A 21306-nucleotide genomic window follows, 5' to 3' on the forward strand; every position below is an offset into this window, starting at 1 on the left:
CAGCCATGAGCCTATTGTTTGTTATTTTAGGCCTTTGATAGCCTGTCTGCGGTCCCTACTTTAAATACTCCTCCACTGACCACCAAGCTGCCTGTGTATCCATGTAACCGATGTAAAACTGCCATGAGCCTATTGTTTGTTATTTTAGGCCTTTGATAGCCTGTCTGCGGTCCCTACTTTAAATACTCCTCCACTGACCACCAAGCTGCCTGCCCGTGTATCCATGTAACCGATGTAAAACTGCCATAAGCCTATTGTTTGTTATTTTTAGGCCTTTGATAGCCTGTCTGCGGTCCCTACTTTAAATACTCCTCCACTGACCACCAAGCTGCCTGCCCGTGTATCCATGTAACCGATGTAAAACTGCCATGAGCCTATTGTTTGTTATTTTAGGCCTTTGATAGCCTGTCTGCGGTCCCTACTTTAAATACTCATCCACTGACCACCAAGCTGCCTGCCCGTGTATCCATGTAACCGATGTAAAACTGCCATGAGCCTATTGTTTGTTATTTTAGGCCTTTGATAGCCTGTCTGCGGTCCCTACTTTAAATACTCCTCCACTGACCACCAAGCTGCCTGCCCGTGTATCCATGTAACCGATGTAAAACAGCCATGAGCCTATTGTTTGTTATTTTAGGCCTTTGATAGCCTGTCTGCGGTCCCTACTTTAAATACTCCTCCACTGACCACCAAGCTGCCTGCCCGTGTATCCATGTAACCGATGTAAAACTGCCATGAGCCTATTGTTTGTTATTTTAGGCCTTTGATAGCCTGTCTGCGGTCCCTACTTTAAATACTCCTCCACTGACCACCAAGCTGCCTGCCCGTGTGTCCATGTAACCGATGTAAAACTGCCATGAGCCTATTGTTTGTTATTTTAGGCCTTTGATAGCCTGTCTGCGGTCCCTACTTTAAATACTCCTCCACTGACCACCAAGCTGCCTGTGTATCCATGTAACCGATGTAAAACTGCCATGAGCCTATTGTTTGTTATTTTAGGCCTTTGATAGCCTGTCTGCGGTCCCTACTTTAAATACTCCTCCACTGACCACCAAGCTGCCTGCCCGTGTATCCATGTAACCGATGTAAAACAGCCATGAGCCTATTGTTTGTTATTTTAGGCCTTTGATAGCCTGTCTGCGGTCCCTACTTTAAATACTCCTCCACTGACCACCAAGCTGCCTGCCCGTGTATCCATGTAACCGATGTAAAACTGCCATAAGCCTATTGTTTGTTATTTTAGGCCTTTGATAGCCTGTCTGCGGTCCCTACTTTAAATACTCCTCCACTGACCACCAAGCTGCCTGCCCGTGTATCCATGTAACCGATGTAAAACAGCCATGAGCCTATTGTTTGTTATTTTAGGCCTTTGATAGCCTGTCTGCGGTCCCTACTTTAAATACTCCTCCACTGACCACCAAGCTGCCTGCCCGTGTATCCATGTAACCGATGTAAAACAGCCATGAGCCTATTGTTTGTTATTTTAGGCCTTTGATAGCCTGTCTGCGGTCCCTACTTTAAATACTCCTCCACTGACCACCAAGCTGCCTGTGTATCCATGTAACCGATGTAAAACTGCCATGAGCCTATTGTTTGTTATTTTAGGCCTTTGATAGCCTGTCTGCGGTCCCTACTTTAAATACTCCTCCACTGACCACCAAGCTGCCTGCCCGTGTATCCATGTAACCGATGTAAAACTGCCATAAGCCTATTGTTTGTTATTTTTAGGCCTTTGATAGCCTGTCTGCGGTCCCTACTTTAAATACTCCTCCACTGACCACCAAGCTGCCTGCCCGTGTATCCATGTAACCGATGTAAAACAGCCATGAGCCTATTGTTTGTTATTTTAGGCCTTTGATAGCCTGTCTGTGGTCCCTACTTTAAATACTCCTCCACTGACCACCAAGCTGCCTGCCCGTGTATCCATGTAACCGATGTAAAACTGCCATAAGCCTATTGTTTGTTATTTTAGGCCTTTGATAGCCTGTCTGCGGTCCCTACTTTAAATACTCCTCCACTGACCACCAAGCTGCCTGCCCGTGTATCCATGTAACCGATGTAAAACAGCCATGAGCCTATTGTTTGTTATTTTAGGCCTTTGATAGCCTGTCTGCGGTCCCTACTTTAAATACTCCTCCACTGACCACCAAGCTGCCTGCCCGTGTATCCATGTAACCGATGTAAAACAGCCATGAGCCTATTGTTTGTTATTTTAGGCCTTTGATAGCCTGTCTGCGGTCCCTACTTTAAATACTCCTCCACTGACCACCAAGCTGCCTGCCCGTGTATCCATGTAACCGATGTAAAACAGCCATGAGCCTATTGTTTGTTATTTTAGGCCTTTGATAGCCTGTCTGCGGTCCCTACTTTAAATACTCCTCCACTGACCACCAAGCTGCCTGTGTATCCATGTAACCGATGTAAAACTGCCATGAGCCTATTGTTTGTTATTTTAGGCCTTTGATAGCCTGTCTGCGGTCCCTACTTTAAATACTCCTCCACTGACCACCAAGCTGCCTGCCCGTGTATCCATGTAACCGATGTAAAACTGCCATAAGCCTATTGTTTGTTATTTTTAGGCCTTTGATAGCCTGTCTGCGGTCCCTACTTTAAATACTCCTCCACTGACCACCAAGCTGCCTGCCCGTGTATCCATGTAACCGATGTAAAACTGCCATGAGCCTATTGTTTGTTATTTTAGGCCTTTGATAGCCTGTCTGCGGTCCCTACTTTAAATACTCCTCCACTGACCACCAAGCTGCCTGCCCGTGTATCCATGTAACCGATGTAAAACAGCCATGAGCCTATTGTTTGTTATTTTAGGCCTTTGATAGCCTGTCTGCGGTCCCTACTTTAAATACTCCTCCACTGACCACCAAGCTGCCTGCCCGTGTATCCATGTAACCGATGTAAAACAGCCATGAGCCTATTGTTTGTTATTTTTAGGCCTTTGATAGCCTGTCTGCGGTCCCTACTTTAAATACTCCTCCACTGACCACCAAGCTGCCTGCCCGTGTATCCATGTAACCGATGTAAAACAGCCATGAGCCTATTGTTTGTTATTTTAGGCCTTTGATAGCCTGTCTGCGGTCCCTACTTTAAATACTCCTCCACTGACCACCAAGCTGCCTGCCCGTGTATCCATGTAACCGATGTAAAACTGCCATGAGCCTATTGTTTGTTATTTTAGGCCTTTGATAGCCTGTCTGCGGTCCCTACTTTAAATACTCCTCCACTGACCACCAAGCTGCCTGCCCGTGTATCCATGTAACCGATGTAAAACAGCCATGAGCCTATTGTTTGTTATTTTAGGCCTTTGATAGCCTGTCTGCGGTCCCTACTTTAAATACTCCTCCACTGACCACCAAGCTGCCTGCCCGTGTATCCATGTAACCGATGTAAAACAGCCATGAGCCTATTGTTTGTTATTTTTAGGCCTTTGATAGCCTGTCTGCGGTCCCTACTTTAAATACTCCTCCACTGACCACCAAGCTGCCTGTGTATCCATGTAACCGATGTAAAACTGCAGTATTTTGCTTATAAAAAAGAAAATACTGGAGAGATATCAAATGTAGACATTTTAACATTAAAAACAAAAACACATACAACAAAAAACTGGTACAGTACAAAAATTGGCCACCAGCTACAAAAACTTTCTCCTGCAAGTAGTTAACTGAAAGGTTTTTTTCCATTGAAAACACAGATATGGCATCCACCGAGTGTTGTCCTGTCGCGTCTTCTTTATATTATTGCCAAGAAGCTGCAACTGAATAAAGCTGAGCTTCTACCTTCTGCCTCTTATTAACTGCTTTTTTTAAAAAAAATTGTCCACCAGCTACAAAAACTTTCTCCTGCAAGTAGTTAACTGAAAGGTTTTTTTCCATTGAAAACACAGATATGGCATACACCGAGTGTTGTCCTGTCGCGTCTTCTTTATATTATTGCCAAGAAGCTGCAACTGAATAAAGCTGTGCTTCAACCTTCTGTTCCAAATTACCATTTTTAAAAATGCCATTGGCTGTTCCGGCCTACTAAAGGTGTCTGTCTGCCCCTGCCTGGTGTTGTCCTCAACTGAATAAAGCTGAGCTTCAACCTTCAGTTCCAAATTACCATTTTTAAAAATGCAATTGGCTGTTCCGGCCTACTAAAGGTGTCTGTCTGCCCCTGCCTGGTGTTGTCCTCAACTGAATAAAGCTGACCTTCAACCTTCAGTTCCAAATTACCATTTTTAAAAATGCCATTGGCTGTTCCGGCCTACTAAAGGTGTCTGTCTGCCCCTGCCTGGTGTTGTCCTCAACTGAATAAAGCTGAGCTTCTACCTTCTGTTCCAAATTACCATTTTTAAAAATGCCATTGGCTGTTCCGGCCTACTAAAGGTGTCTGCCTGCCCCTGCCTGGTGTTGTCCTCAACTGAATAAAGCTGAGCTTCAACCTTCAGTTCCAAATTACCATTTTTAAAAATGCAATTGGCTGTTCCGGCCTACTAAATGTGTCTGTCTGCTCCTGCCTGGTGTTTTCCTCAACTGAATAAACCTGAGCTTCAACCTTCAGTTCCAAATTACCATTTTTAAAAATGCAATTGGCTGTTCCGGCCTACTAAAGGTGTCTGTCTGCCCCTGCCTGGTGTTGTCCTCAACTGAATAAAGCTGAGCTTCAACCTTCAGTTCCAAATTACCATTTTTAAAAATGCAATTGGCTGTTCCGGCCTACTAAAGGGGTCTGCCCCTGCCTGGTGTTGTCCTCAACTGAATAAAGCTGAGCTTCTACCTTCTGCCTCTTACTAACTGCTGTTTTTTTAAAAAATTGGCTGTTCCGGCCTACTAAAGGTGTCTGTCTGCCCCTGCCTGGTGTTGTCCTCAACTGAACAAAGCTGAGCTTCCACATTCTGGCTTTCGCCCTATACTATCAGATATTAAACTGCATTTGGCCTACTAGTGTGGTTAGGCCCTTGAAACAGTGTCTGCTGCTCTTGGGTTTGCTACTCCACTGAACAAAGCAATGCCGCCTGTTTAGTCCTGTTACCAATTTTGAACTGCATTTAGCCTACTTTATTCTTTGGCCCTATATCTGTTTCCTCCTCATCCTGCCCATTGCCCAGCCACTGCTAGATGAGTCTGCTGGTACATTGACCTAGACCACTACATTCCCCTTATACTCTACACAGCCAGAATCTGACCCTGCTGAAAGTAAGGTTCCCCTTCCCGCATGTTATACCACCTTACACAGGGACAGAGAGGAAGGTGCAGATGAAAGTGCAGGTTCCTTCATCAGGTGGGGGGGCATACTCGTTGGCGACGTCACTGGCACAGGGCCCCTCAGAGTACGCAAAAGTGTCGCTGCTGGTGGGAGGCGCCCCCGCCATGCAAACACACCGCTGTACTTTGAGGGGCCCTGTGCCAGTGCCAATGCGAACGAGTGGGCCCCCCCTGCTTGCTCAGGATCACAGCACTTGCAACGTTGAAATACTTACCTTTCCCTGCAACACCGCCGTGACGTAGTCCGCATTTCCTGGGCCCACGAAAAACTTGAGCCGGCCCTACTCCCCCCACAACTTTTGCCAAATGACCCCCAATTCCCTATGCCCAACTATTATTATAAAGTTAATTAAGATTGACAAGCTTCAGAAACAAGAATGGATGTTTTTAGCATTAAAATGGGCACTGTAGGTGTTTTCCTGGCCTCCACTCACTGCCGACTATGCTTCCCCATTGACTTGCATTGGGTTTCGTGTTTCGGTCGATCCCCGACTTTTAGCGATAATCGGCCGACTGCACTCGACTCGACTCTGGACAAAATCGGGTTTCACAAAACCCGACTCGATCTTAAAAAAATGAAAGTCGCTCAACTCTAATCGGAGCTTCTCTGCGACAAAACAGCCCCCGCTCCAATCTCGGAAGCATCAACCTCAACCTGGAAGGGAAGTGAGACATCTGGCTGACATAAGACCGGAGCCGAAGAAAACCGACGCTTCAGCTCCTGAAAGGCCTCCACAGCCGCAGAAGACCAATTAGTCACATCAGAACCTTTCTTGGTCAAATCCGTCAAAGGCTTAACAACACCAGAAAAATTAGCTATGAAGCGACGGTAAAAATTAGCAAAACCCAAGAACTTCTGAAGACTCTTAACAGATGTAGGCTGCGTCCAGTCATGAATAGCCTGAACCTTGACTGGGTCCATCTCAATAGTAGAAGGAGAAAAAATGAAACCCAAAAAAGAAATCTTCTGGACTCCAAAAAGACATTTTGAGCCCTTCACAAATAAAGCATTGGCACGCAGGACCTGAAAGACCATCCTGACCTGCCTAACATGAGACTCCCAATCATCCGAAAAAACCAGAATATCATCCAGATACACAATCATAAACTTATCCAGATATTCACGGAAGATGTCGTGCATAAAGGACTGAAAGACTGAAGGAGCATTAGAAAGTCCAAAAGGCATCACCAAGTACTCAAAATGGCCTTCAGGCGTATTAAATGCAGTTTTCCATTCATCACCCTGTTTTATACGCACCAGGTTATACGCACCACGAAGTTCTATCTTGGTGAACCAACTAGACCCCCTAATGCGAGCAAACAAATCAGTTAACAATGGCAAAGGATACTGGAATTTGACCGTGATTTTATTCAAAAGGCGATAATCAATACAAGGTCTCAGGGAACCATCCTTCTTAGCCACAAAAAAAAATCCTGCACCAAGACGGGATGAGGACGGGCGAATATGTCCCTTCTCCAAAGACTCCTTTATATAACTCCGCATGGCAGCATGCTCCGGCACTGATAAATTGAAAAGTCGTCCGTTAGGAAACTTACTACCAGGAATCAAATCTATAGCACAATCACAATCCCTATGAGGAGGTAGAGAATTGAGTTTGGGCTCCTCAAATACATCCTGGTAGTCTGACAAAAACGTAGGGACTTCAGAAGGAGTGGACGAAGCAATTGACACCACAGGAGCGTCACCATGAATTCCCTGACAACCCCAACTTGACACAGACATTGCTTTCCAATCCAGGACTGGATTATGAGTCTGCAACCATGGTAAACCCAACATGAAAACATCATGCAAATTATGCAGTACAAGAAAGCGAATCACCTCCTGATGAACAGGAGTCATGCACATGGTCACTTGTGTCCAGTACTGAGGTTTATTCGTAGCCAATGGTGTAGCATCATTTCCCCTTAGTGGAATAGGGAATTTTAAAGGCTCCAAATCAAAACCACAGCGCCTGGCAAATGACCAATCCATCAGACTCAGGGCAGCACCTGAATCTACAAAAGCATTAACCGGGTAAGATGACAGGAAACAAATCAGGGTAACAGACAAAATGATCTTAGGCTGTAAAGTACCAATGGTGACAGATTTATCAACCTTTTTTTTACGCTTAGAGCATGCTGAGATAACATGAGCTGAGTCACCACAGTAAAAGCGCAACCCATTTTGCCGTCTATAATCTTGCTGTTCACTTCTGGTCAGAATTCTATCACATTGCATAGATTCAGGTGTCTGTTCAGAAGTCACCGCCAAATGGTTCACAGGTTTGCGCTCCCGCAAACGCCGATCAATCTGAATGGCCAGAGTCATTGACTCATTCAGACCTGCAGGCGTAGGGAACCCCACCATTACATTCTTAATGGCTTCAGAAAGACCTTCTCTGAAGTTTGCAGCCAGGGCACACTCATTCCACTGAGTAAGCACCGACCATTTCCGAAATTTCCGGCAGTACACCTCTGCTTCATCTTGCCCCTGCGAGAGGGCCAATAACACTTTTTCAGCCTGGTTCTCAAGATTAGGTTCCTCATAGAGCAATCCAAGGGCCAGAAAAAAACGCATCCACACTGAGCAATGCAGGATCCCCTGGCGCCAATGCGAAGGCCCAATCTTGAGGGTCACCACGCAAAAAAGAAATGATTATTTTAACTTGCTGAACGGAATCACCAGAGGAACGAGGTTTCAAAGAAAGAAACAACTTACAATTGTTCTTAAAATTCAGGAACCTAGATCTATCTCCAGAAAACAACTCCGGAATAGATATTCTAGGCTCAGACATAGGACTGTGAACAACAAAATCCTGAATACTTTGAACCTTAGCAGCAAGATGACCCAGACTGGAAGCCAAGCTCTGGACATTCATGTCAGCAGCAGAACTCAGAGCCACACCAAGATTAAGAGGAGGAGAGAAGCCAGCCACAGCAGCTAGACACGCGGCAAAAAAAAAAATAAAAAATTTCTCAAGGCTTCTTTTCTCCTGCTTCTGCCATGCAATTAACATTTTGAGGGCCGGCTGTACTGTTATGATCCTTTTAGTGGCAGAGGATCACAAATAGACCAGCAAGTGATTAAACGTAGAACAAGCTCTAGGGAGATGGTAACTGGACTGATTGCAAACCTGAACCTATCCAACACAACTAGAGGTAGCCGGTGAACGTGCCTAAAAAATTCCTAGACGTCTCGAGCCAGCCTGAGGAACTAGCTACCCCTAAAGAGAAAGAAATACCTCGCTTGCCTCCAGTGAAATAATCCCCAAAGATATAGAAGCCCCCAACAAATATTAACAGTGAAGTAAGAGGAAGGCACACACATAGGGATGAAATCAGATTCAGCAAAAGAGGCCCACTAGAACTAGAAAGCAGAAAATAGAGCAGGGGTCTATGCGATCAATAAAAAACCCTTAAAAATATCCATCCTGAGATTTCAAGAACCCACACACCAACTAACGGTGTGTGGGGAGAAACTCAGTCCACTAGAGCAACCAGCACGCGAGGGAATCACATTTTAGCAAGCTGGACAAGAAAACATGATAAACACTGCAGATCAAAAAATGAGCAAACAAAACTTAGCTTGTCTTGGATGGACTGGGAGCAAGGTAGTCAGAAGGAATCTGAGTAGCACTGATTACATTGACAGCCGGCAACAAGTGAAAGAAAAACAGAGCTATATAGGCACCTCCCAGAAGATAACGAGACAGCTGACCAGCAGGATAACAAATAAGGCCACCAGGGGGAGCCCAAAGCAAAAGTCAAACCATACCACCTGTGACCACAAGAGGGAGCCTGAAAACAGAGTTCACAACAGAACCCCCTGACATCCCCAACTAGTCACAGACATAGACTTCCAATCCAACACAGGATTATGTACCTGCAACCATGGAAAACCCAGCACGATAGCATCATGCAAATTATGCAACACCAGAAATCGACAATCTACCTGATGGGCTGGCGCCATGCACATGGTCACCTGTGTCCAGAACTGGGGCTTATTTTTAGCCAAAGGTGTAGCATCAATGCCCCTTAAAGGAATAGGGTTCTGCAAAGACTGCAAGGGAAAACCACAACGCCAGGCAAACTCAATGTCCATTAAGTTCAAGGCAGCGCCTGAATCCACAAACGCCATGACAGAAAATGATTACAATGAACAGATCAAGGACACAGATAACAGAAATTTAGGTTGTACAGTACTGATGGTAAATGAACTAGCGATCCTCTTTGTACACTTAGGGCAGACTGAAATGACATGAGAAGCATTGCCACAATAAAAACACAACCTATTCTGACGTCTGAATCCTTGTCATTCCGTTCTAGACAGAATCCTATCACACTGCATTGGCTCAGGCATCTGCTCTGTGGATAACGCCACAGCACGCACAGTTCTGCGCTCCCGCAAGCGCCGATCAATCTGAATGGCCAGAGACATAGAATCACTCAGACCGAAAGGCGTGGGAAACCCCACCATAACATCTTTAACGGATTCAGAAAGACCCTTTCTGAAAATTGCCGCCAAAGCATCAGCATTCCATTTAGTCAACATGGACCATTTTCTAAATTTCTGACAATACAATTCTGCCGCTTCTTGACCCTGAGACAGGGCCAACAAGGTCTTCTCCGCTTGATCCACAGAATTTGGTTCATCATATAGTAATCCTAAAGCCTGAAAAAAGTAATCTACATTAAGCAAGGCCGGATTCCCAGATTCCAGGGAAAATGCCCAATCCTGAGGTTCGCCACGCAGCAGGGAGATGACAATTTTAACCTGCTGAATGGAATCACCAGAGGATCGAGGTCTCAGAGCAAAAAACAGTTTACAGTTGTTTTCAAAACTCAAAAATTTGGACCTGTCCCCAAAAAACAAATCAGGAGTAGGAATCTTAGGCTCTAAAACTGGTGTCTGAACAATATAATCAGAAATACCCTGTACCCTAGCAGCAAGCTGGTCTACACGAGAAGCTAATCCCTGAACATCCATGCTAGCACAAGACTCCTCAGCTACCCAGAGAAAAAGAGGGAAGAAAAGACAAAGCAGGCTACAGAAAAAAATGGCTCAACACCTTTCTTCCCTTCTTCTGAGATGCATTTAACTCATTGTTGGCCAGTTGTACTGTTGTGATCCGGTGACCTTGGAGCAGCATGAGACTTTCTCAGGAGTAGGTGGAACCTGTACTGACCGCAAACCCTAAACTGACACCGCAACTATAAGTAGCCGTGGGGTGTACCTAACACATCCTAGACACCTCGACACAGCCGGAGGACTAAATACCCCTATAGATGGAAATGGGAATTCTATCTTGCCTCAGAGCAGAACCCCAAAGGATAGGCAGCCCCCCACAAATATTGACTGTGAGTATTAGAGGAAAGACACACGCAGGCAGAAATCAGGATTTAGCAAAAGAGGCCACGCTAGCTAAATAGGAAATGATAGGACAGAATACTAAGCGGTCAGTATTAAAACCCTAAAAATATCCACAGCAGATAATACAAAAATTCCACCATCTAACTAAAGACATGGAATGTATATCTGCATCTCCTGAGAATCCAACTTGACTGAATAAATCCAAACACAGTCTAAGCTGGACAAGAAAAAACAATAAATAGCACTGAATTGTAAAGCACACAGCATGTGTGCTGTAGAAACAAAACCAGACACTTATCTTTGCTGAATTTGGCAGCAGGGCAGGAGGAACCAGACAGAGATGCAAACCCTCCAAGAACAATGGACAACTGGCAAGGGCTAATGAATCCTGCACACCTAAATACCCCAGTCAGAGCTGCAATCAGCAGGGACACCTGCCCAGGATTGCAACCCAGGGACAACTGTATTACCACCAACAACCACCGGAGGGAACCCAAGAGCAGGATTCACAACAAATTACCAAGCTACGACTTGCCTACTTACTTACGACGAGAGTAATCACTCGAGAATGACATCAAAGTCGGAATAATAGAAGGAACGAGGTGAAGAGGAAGACCAGCAATCTGATGGCGTGATACTATCAAGAAAAAGGTGGATAACACCTTGGTTCCAAACATAGTAGGAAGTAAATGTATTATTGACCTGAAACTAAGGGCAGAAAACAATTGGCAATTGAAGTCATTGAAGCATCCCTAGAGTTTATATAGCAACATTGATGACCAGAGATCTATATGGTGCCAACTAGGTCTCTGTGAATGCTAGGTCTTTGTGAATGCTGCCATAGCTTTTCTGGAAGGTAAATCAAATGAAATATCTTATTTGACACATTCCTAAATGTTGTGAAAAGAAAAGAGGCTATACAGATGGAAAATTTCCTATCCTGTGAAATAGTTGTGCCCTTCCATAAGAGGTGTTCTGAATATTGGGCTCTCTTCCAATGTATACTTCTGGCTGAAGGTTCTAAACCAGGTGTGACCTGGACCTTGGACTTATTAATTTTGGATTAATCAAAACCTAGAAAACAAACTACATGGATCAGATATTAAGACCCCATTTTGTACACCAATGTTAATTTAAAAACATAGTTGGGCATGCACCTCTTAATGAATTTGGAACCTGTTTCATCTGCCATGCTCCAGCTTAAGAATTGTACCTCACTCAGAGATACACATCTGTTGTATTTTATGCTATGTTTATTATGTAAATTATGAAAACGTTGGCCATGTATTGGTCATGGCCTCACTAGTAAGTCTTTCCACATATCAAAAGTAGTAGGAGCGGGTAAAATATAATAAAATACTAAAAAGCACAATGTTTTTTGCACAACTATGGTTTGCGCTAACATTTTATAACACTTCCAACTGTTTATTCTGGAAATCTGGTTCAAACTGTTTGATGCATTGGGACCACAGTGAATCATAAACCGTCTATTGGCTTCACGAAAAGTTGAGTTTGCGCTTTCTGTATCTGTCACCAGAGCATTTAGTTGTAGAAAGTACCTTCTGAAATGTCACAGTTTTTTGTTAGCTGATACTTATTTCAGATCGTATGTCGTTAAGCAAAGAATAATAAATCCGAGGCGCAACAACTGAACGCATCTATACCTGGAGGGATTTTTAAAATGAGATACAGGATGTGACATTAAGAGATTGCGCTCACACTGTTTTCCCTTTATTACCTGCTAGTTTCCACCCCTAGGACTGCTAATACCAGCCCAAGCAGCCGGCATTATTATCATTTCCTCCTGCTTTTATACATAGCCAAGAACAAAAGATGCGTCCCGTTAAGCAATTAAAGGTTATCTTACTCAATTCCATCAAGTAACAACATGACGTTATTTTGGTGAGCATATAACAAGTTGTTATCTGCATCCCCCAGCCATTACCTGGGAATCACGTCAGGGAATTTATTTCTACATCTGACCAATTGTTGTTTCCAATCGCATTGACATTTTATGCTTTCTCTAATCCACTGACGTTGAAGGTAAAATAATCGCGGAGTCTGTTTAATTTTCCATTAACATCTTTGTTTTCTCTGTAACTTGATTCCTAAAACAAAACAAACGAAATATGAAATATTCACTTTCCAGAGAACATTTTTAATAGGTGCCAAGCATTTGTAGAAGCTTCTGAGATGTTACTGTGATCGGTTGGGGGATCCGAGACCGCCACTGAACACTAAGAGAAAGGACTTAGCCCAGTGGCTATTTCAGTGGCCGCTAGATGGAAGTCGCCCATCATGCATTGGTCATGCAACATCCATGACATACAAATTATAAGAGGCACATGGAATTCCAGCAAGACTTCCTTATCTATGAACTGTTCCAATATCTATGTCTATCCCTCTCACATAATGATGATTCTGTTTCACGTCACTTGTCTTATCTATTGCGTTCTTTCTCTCTGTGCTGTGTTGTATATAAGAATGTGATTCTTCAGAATTTGTATTAGTCTAAGCCTGATGAAGGAACTTGCGTAGTCTCGAAAGCTTGCAATTTGTTACCATCTTTTCTGTTAGCCATTAAATTGTATCATCCACTGAGGACTCTCATGTCTAAATAGCAAGTAGGCGGATATTCACAATACTCCCATATAGTGGCCACTGACATGGCCACTGGATCCCATTGTTTTATTGTAAAGGGTCCTCCTCCACCTTCGATTTGAAGCAACCTCATGTGATTACGTCTGTAAAATTGATTTCTGCTGCAATGACGAAACATGACATTTTCCCATATGATTTTTTGTCACGTCATTGCATAATTAACCAGTTTAGGATGGGGCAATTTTTCATCGTTCATGTCCAGGCAGATATTTTTTTTTCATACCCGGGTTTTCTAAGAACTCAAACCTGATCTCTTTAATAATAATAGAATAATTTAAACACTTTTTTAAGTCATTTTTATATTTGTAATATTTTGGGGAGCCAATATCGGCAGAAAATGAAACGATGAAAAAAGGAAAATGTGTGTATTTTTCACAGTTTTCGCCATTTTTTTTCAAAGCCATCAACTTTCATAGTGGAACAATAAAATTAATTTTAAATTGTGCTACCTTTGCAATAACAATTATTTTTATTTATCAGACATATTTTTTTTGATGTTTTGTTTTTTTCACAGGGGGTTGAGGTCAGAAATACAGTGGCATGTAAATGTTTGGGCACCCCTGAACAAAATTACGGTTATGGTGAAGATAGGCAAATTGAAGATTAAATGATCTCTGAAAGGTCTAAAGTTAAAGATGACACATTTCCTTTGTATTTTAGGCAAGCAAAATAAAAGATATAAAATATATATATTTTCATCTTTTACATTTTTAAAATTTCAAAGAGGAAAATGGGTCAATGCAAAATTTTGGGCACCCTGCATGGTTAGTACCTGGTAGCACACCCTTTTTGAAAGTATCAACGCTTGTAAACACTTTTTGTAGCCAGACAAGAGTCTTTCAATTTTTGTTTGAAGGATTTTCATCTATTCTTCCTTAGAAAATTCTTCCATTTCTGTGAGATTCCTGGCTCGTCTTGCATCCTCTTCTATTTTGAGGTCTAGCCACAGATTTTCAATGATATTGAGATCAGGGAACTGTGAGGGCCATTGTAAAACCTTCTGCTTGCGCCTTTTGAGGTGTACACTTGAAAATAAGTAACTTTATAAGATATCTTATTAGAGAAATATGCTTCTTTCTGCTCCAGGACTACTGTTTCATTCTCAAAATTCTCAATTCATTGATAAAATCTGTCTTCAGTGAATACAGATGTTTCCACTACTTACATAGGAGACAACGGTTAGTGCTAATAAAGTTCTACGGAACCTGCAGCAGAATGTCTGTGTTATCCTCTTGTTAATCCCTCTCCCTTCCCTGTCCATGGAATTTTAAGAACACCAACTGCCATCTCCTATCTCAATAATGGGAAAATCTGTCTTCACTGAATACAGATGTGACAAATTTTACCCATGAATTGACACAGAAAAATAAATCCTGGAGGAGCAAAAATCTAAATTCTCTGATAAAATATATTACAAAGTTGCTTAGTTTTTACATGTCCTAGTTATTTATTAAATAAAAATTAGAAGCTCAAACACTCGTTAAAAACATTTTTATAGTGGAGTTCCTCTGTAACTTGTGCCTAGTTACAGGGCAAATTCGGCCTCCATCAGCCACTGCAGAGCCAATATTGGTCTATTAAGGCCCAACAGCTCCTTCTGCCTCCAAGCGCCCGGCGATCACATGATCATTGAGATTGTAGGAGAAAGCGCTGTTCCTTTCTCCTAAACTGTATACACAGCACTTGTTCAGAAAGTCAGAGATATTAATAAACCATCTCTGCCCTTTCTGTGTGGAGTGCATCTCCGTCTCTCACAGCCTGTTCCCTCCTTGTGCAGCTGTTGACTCTGAAATGGTGTTCTAAAATGTCCACACATATGCAGATCTGCCCAACATTTTAAGTCATTGCACAATCCACAAGTACAGAAAAATATAATATAACTATATAATTTTTTTTTGCAACTAATGTTCATGTAGATTTCCTGGCCAGTGTGAAAATTGACAGATTTGATCATTTTTAATAGCTTGTGATATGGAAAAAAAAATATTTTTTGTAAGTGGATTAGGTTAATAAAAGCTACATATGTAGATACGGAAGGTACACAGAACTGAGGAGAGAGAAAACAGGTATGAGATTGGCCCCAAATAACTAGGTACTAGGGATGGGCAGACCCGTGGGTGTTCGCGTCTGTTGAGTTTTGCCAAACTTTAGAAAAAAGTTCAGTTGGGGTATCAGTACTTGATCATTAACCCAAACCCCTTTCAAGTCAATGGGGGTCCAGAACAGCAGGTGTTTCCCACGTGATCCTCTGTGTGACAGCGTGGGAAACAGCGGCTCTGACCGGTGGTAAACTTAATGAATTCACCACCAGTGACAGCCATTGGGTATCATGGACTGCTTCTGGAACACAAAGGACAGCGTGGGAACTAGCGGCTCTGACCGGCAGTGACATCAATAAGGTTACCCCCGGTTAAAGCCACTGTTTCCCATGCAGTAACACAGTGTCTCTGACCGGCGTTATATGGTAACCTTACTGACGATACCACTGGTCACAGACACTGCTGGATACAGTGGACCACTACCAGGCCCGGCACTGTCTGCTCTAGTTAGTGCCCAAGAAGCTACAGGCTCTGTATGCTGGAATTTTAGATGGGGCTCGTCGTGCAACGTTGATGTGGAATACCGATGTGGGAGTTTTATCTTTAATAAGTGAAAGAGGGTTATTATCTGAGATTGTTTCTAATAAATAAAGGACTGTTCAGCGTGTGTTCATTTTTACTACTGAGTTAGTAATGAGGGTGTCTATCTTTTTTTTTCACATTGTGCCCCCGGCCAATCACAGCCGTGCCAATACTTGTAGAAGTGCCCACACCAGAAAGCTTGTTGATTGGCTGCACTGAAGCTTTTCAACATGCTTGGTTCAGGCTGCTTAACCCTACCAGTAACTCAGACATCCATGAGAAGGCCACGTTCGGAGTCCATGCATAGACACTAGGTGTCCGGTACGAACCCCAAACTTTAGCGTTCGGGTTCGCTCTTCACTAGTAGGTGCTGTAAGATTCTGTTCACACTGGTTCTGTAAGCTCCATTGGGGTTCAATCACAGTTTCCGTAACTTTCTCCAACAACAGTTCTCGAATATTTCTATTTATGCTGAAAATACTTTAGCATACAATAGACATACTACTACACACTGCTGTCTTCTGGATTACTCTCACTTTACTTGTCAGAGAAATCTGTCATGATTCCTATTTTCACGGCACTTAAATATGCAACGAATGAATCCTGATCAAAATAGGAGAAATATTTCAAGTAATCAGCCTCACAGTTGTCATATATTTCTCACCCGCCATTGTCTCATGACAGACGCGTTTTCAGCCAAATCAACAAAGTGACTATTTCCCAATTAAGTCTCTGGGAAATGAATAAAAAAAATCTTTAAAGATTTCACCAGCCTTTGTTGAGATGCAAAAAAGAATGGAGAAATTGACTCATTTCTGTTGTTGTTATTGTTCTTTATAGACTTTGTTGTCTCTTGAATACATTTCCTTGAATCGGAGCCCCTACCGATCGTCTCATCTGCAGCCAGCGAATTGTTGGCATCTTTGTGCCAATTGTCTGGTATATGGAGTCCTCCCACCTACAGACCATCAGCACAAGGATGACTTTTAAATAGAGCGCTCAGTGGGGAGAGTGATTTAATGCGACAGACACCTCACCTCCTATTCCGAAAGTAACAAAGACTTTAATAACACTGCTGTGGGATAGAAGAATGCTGCCAAAGATGACACAAGTACAAGAAAGCATTGTGATAACCAGATATTATTTATTCCTTCTATCTTCTGTCTCCGCACATGAGGCAGTGACTCCTATGTAGCTTCAAAATGTTTTATCTGTCGGTATTTGTTTACTTTTTTTACTGTATGTATTAATTTATATATTGGGTAATATGACTACTAATGATAATATTCTTAGATAAGTGATAAATAAATGAGACACATAAGGATGAAATCTGTACTGGCCCCGAAACGACGGGACCTGCAGTTAAAATAGTAGAAATATGCGGATTTCTCAGCACAACTCCGGTTCACAGTCAAGGTGGGTGGTCTCTGGCCGTGGACAGGAGCTGCATGAATGTCATGAGCTGTCATGATCTCTGGCGTAGAATTTGATTCATCGACCTGGCATAATGTCAACTGTGTGGCACAGCTAACTAAAGATGAATCTATGGGGTTCAGGTTCAAGTATAGGTAGAGTTCTGGTACCTAAACTTTGGACAAAACTTCAGTCAACCTCGACGAATCCGTACATCCATGGGTGTCTGCTCAACCCTACAGGTAATGTCTTGTCAGCCCAGCTAATCATAGGCTGAACCTTGGATCCTGTAGAGCAGTTTTCCTCAACTCCAGTCCTCAAGGGCCACCAACAGGTCATATTTTTAGGATTCCCTTTGGTATTGAATTAGTGATGGAATTATTGCATTAGTGATGGAATTATTGCCTTTGCAATTCTAAGGAAATCCTGAAAACATGACCCGTTGGTGACTCTTGAGGTCTGGAGATGGGGAACACTCCTATAGAGTATGTAAATTCACTTAGCGCTAAACCCAGAGGGCACCAACCTGGAGCATGGACTGGGATTGCACAAAGTGGTCCTTTCATCTCAGATACATAGATCTGAATTTGGTTAAGGATTCCAGTTTTTCCTGATACAAATCCAATTCAATATCACAATAAGGTAGCAAAACAACAGAAGACAACCCACATCACATTACAACCATTGATGCATATAGACACTGTTATGCAGTGACCCCTGTAACAGGTAGGGGGCGCTGCATGGTCTCCCCAGTATGCGCACGGAGTCGTATTGAGGCCGTGAGAATCCATGGCAGTTGTGTGCATGGACGTGATAGTGAGACAGTGTCCGGCGTTGTGGTTAATAGGAGGTGAGAGCACTCACTGTACGTTGTTCTCTGCAGGATTGTGAGGACCTGCAGTGATGTCAGGATCACGTGACCAGCCCAGGTGATCCATTACTGTGGGTGTGGTTACAGGTATATAAGGTGACCAGGGTGTGGGTCACATGGTCTCCTGAGAGCCTGAGGGCTCTGTGTATGTTCCTGTGTGGGAAGACCTGGGAGAAGGCTTCCTGAAAAGCACACGCTGGTCCTCCCTTGACCAGTTGCCGTGGGAGACCACACAGTTCATAGAACGACACAAGCACCAACAGGTTATGGAGGTACCTTACGGGAGCTCCTGCTCCACCTGCTGACTCCTTGTCAGATGTCTCTCCTGGGGAAACTGCCTTACGGGGTTCACCGACTTGCCTGGCCGGCACACATCAGTCAGTCCAGAGCCACCGAAGGACTGTAGCTTCCCCAAGTCCACTGTGCACTGCTCAGGGGTCCGGTCCTCCTCCCAGGACCTCCCACACCAGCGTGTGCTTTCCAGGAAGCCTTCTCCCAGGTCTTCCCACACAGGAACATACACAGAGCCCTCAGGCTCTCAGGAGACCATGTGACCCACACCCTGGTCACCTTATATACCTGTAACCACACCCACAGTAATGGATCACCTGGGCTGGTCACGTGATCCTGACATCACTGCAGGTTCTCACAATCCTGCAGGGAACAACGTACAGTGAGTGCTCTCACCTCCTATTAACCACAATGCCGGACACTGTCTCACTATCACGTCCATGCACACAACTGCCATGGATTCTCACGGCCTCAATACGACTCGTGCGCATACTGGGGAGACCATGCAGCGCCCCCTACCTGTTACAGGGGTCACTGCATCACAACACATATAGCATAAACGCTTGGGAAAGTGAAGCTCCCTTTATTTTCTAAAGTTGGTTTTGTCATGCTACAAATATCAAGAAATGTTGCGGCAAGAGCAAAAGTAAGAAAGGACTCATCTGTAGATATAAGATAGATATGAGAGATAGATAGGTAGATAGATAGATAGATAGATAGATAGATAGATAGATAGATAGATAGATAGATAGATAGATAGACAAATATGAGATATATTTAGATTTAGAATTATTTATACACATATTTTGGGATTGGACCTGTGAAATTAGCAGATGGACATCTTACATATTATTTTATCGCTCTTTTATCATTGCCTTCTGACTTGCTCGTTAATGGTAATTTCTGTTTTCTGTATTTGGATTTGATCACAAATGTTTCCTCCTTGAACTTCTACAACCTGTATAAAACATGCCCTTTTAAACTCTTAGAGAAGCAAATGTAACACTGGTAGATAAAATGATCACATTATCATTCCAGAAAGATATTGAGCCTCACATTGTAAAGGTAAAAGTTAATGTATTTCACTTAAAACATCATCTCTCTTCCTTCTATGCATTATTGATTTCCCTCAGTTTGAATCAGCAAAGTTTTCTGCGGCCTTCACACTATATAAAGCCTTTGGCCACAACGTTTTTTGAGAACTTTCCAAAGGATTTACGTAGACAGTTCATAATTATTCACAGACATTAACATTCCCTTGTCTACGTGGCCATTATAATGAGTCATTTTATTTATTTAATTATTTGCATTTTGCCGTTTTTTTTTATCGTCAGACATAGATTATTTTTATTACTTATCGTCTTCCTCGATTCTTACTATTAATGCCATATACAAATGGCCTGAACATCATCTTACATCCTGCCAGCAAATGATTGTATTAAAAAAATAGCTTAAAGGCACAGATTTAGTTTTTTTTAATGTTAATTTTGCCCCTAAATTCAAAGATAAGCAGTATAAATAGTCTTCATAAAAACACCTTTCTATAAATCTGGCGGACACAAACCCTCCCCCAAGGAGTCACAGTATTTTGAAAGGATTGTTCTCATTATCTTAAATGGGTAAAATTGCAAAGTGCTTATAAAAATAATCCACTTTGCTTTTATCCTCATATTAAAATTATTTTTTGTTCTCAAGAGGGGAAGGATTTCTAATTCTAAGGTGCAGAATTATGGAAAACACAGGATGGATAGACGTGCTACTTATTTGCAAATGTTGATAAAACGGAAGCAAAAAAATCAAAACTCGATATATTCAGTGTTCAGTATGAGCGCCACACGCAGAAATCCCTTTACAAGCCTTGGCCGCCATCAATGAGGTCATTAATGGTCGTCTGAGGAAGGTTCTGCCTCGCTGAATGCTCTTGGGTAATTCATCAAGATCCGCCACTGGCAGCTCCTGTGTAGTCACCGACCAATGATGTCCCAAATATGGTCGATGGGAGACAAGTCTGGGGACGCTGCAGCCATGGGAGCAGGTTTAGGGCACAGTAGCAGCCTCACGTTGTCTTGTTAAAACATAACTCCTAGGAGACTCCTCGTGAAGAGGTTTTGAAAATGTTTCAATTTCTTTAGCATCTTCATATCAGTAAACTGTTACATTGTTACATAGTTATTAAGGTTGAAGGAAGACTGTAAGTCCATCTAGTTCAACCCATAGCCTAACCTAACATGCCCTAACATGTTGATCCAGGGGAAGGCAAAAAAAACCCATGTGGCAAAGAGTAACTCCACCATGGGGAAAAAAATTCCTTCCCGACTCCACATACGGCAATCAGACTAGTTCCCTGGATCAACGCCTTATCAAGGAAAAAACTGTGTCCATCTTGGAATTTTCATAGCTCAGCGACTTTTCCTGTAGAATAGTAGAGGAGTGTATTTTACTTGGACAGCCGACTTGTTTTAAAGAGAATCTCACCAGATTTTTGCTACCTAACCTAAGAGCAGCAAAATATCAACTTGTCTCCTTGTCATTTACATAGGACTTCCTCTTTCCTGTTGATTCCAAGAACGTACAGATTTATCAGACTCTATTCTGAGAAAAACAAAGCACTGGCTATACTGGGCAATATTTATTGGTCACCGGTCTCGACAGAGTGAGGCCTTCTTAAAGGGAATCTGTCAGCAGAATTTTGCTACCTAATCTGTTAGCAGCATGATGTAGTGGCAGATACCCTGATTCGAGCATTATCTCACTTTCTGGGCCGCTTGCTGTAATTTTAATAAAATCACTGTTTTATCAGCAGGAGATTATCACTACAGGATA

General features: G+C 42.8%; 1 protein-coding gene across 2 annotated transcripts in view; it reads left to right on the forward strand.

Annotated features, from left to right (window-relative positions):
- Positions 1–21306, forward strand: part of CNTN5 (contactin 5) — a 2016448-nt gene that overhangs the window by 1528321 nt on the left and 466821 nt on the right. The window lies entirely within an intron of this gene.

The sequence above is a fragment of the Ranitomeya variabilis genome, chromosome 3 (genome assembly GCF_051348905.1).
Source record: "Ranitomeya variabilis isolate aRanVar5 chromosome 3, aRanVar5.hap1, whole genome shotgun sequence".
NCBI classification, from domain to species: Eukaryota; Metazoa; Chordata; class Amphibia; order Anura; family Dendrobatidae; genus Ranitomeya; species Ranitomeya variabilis.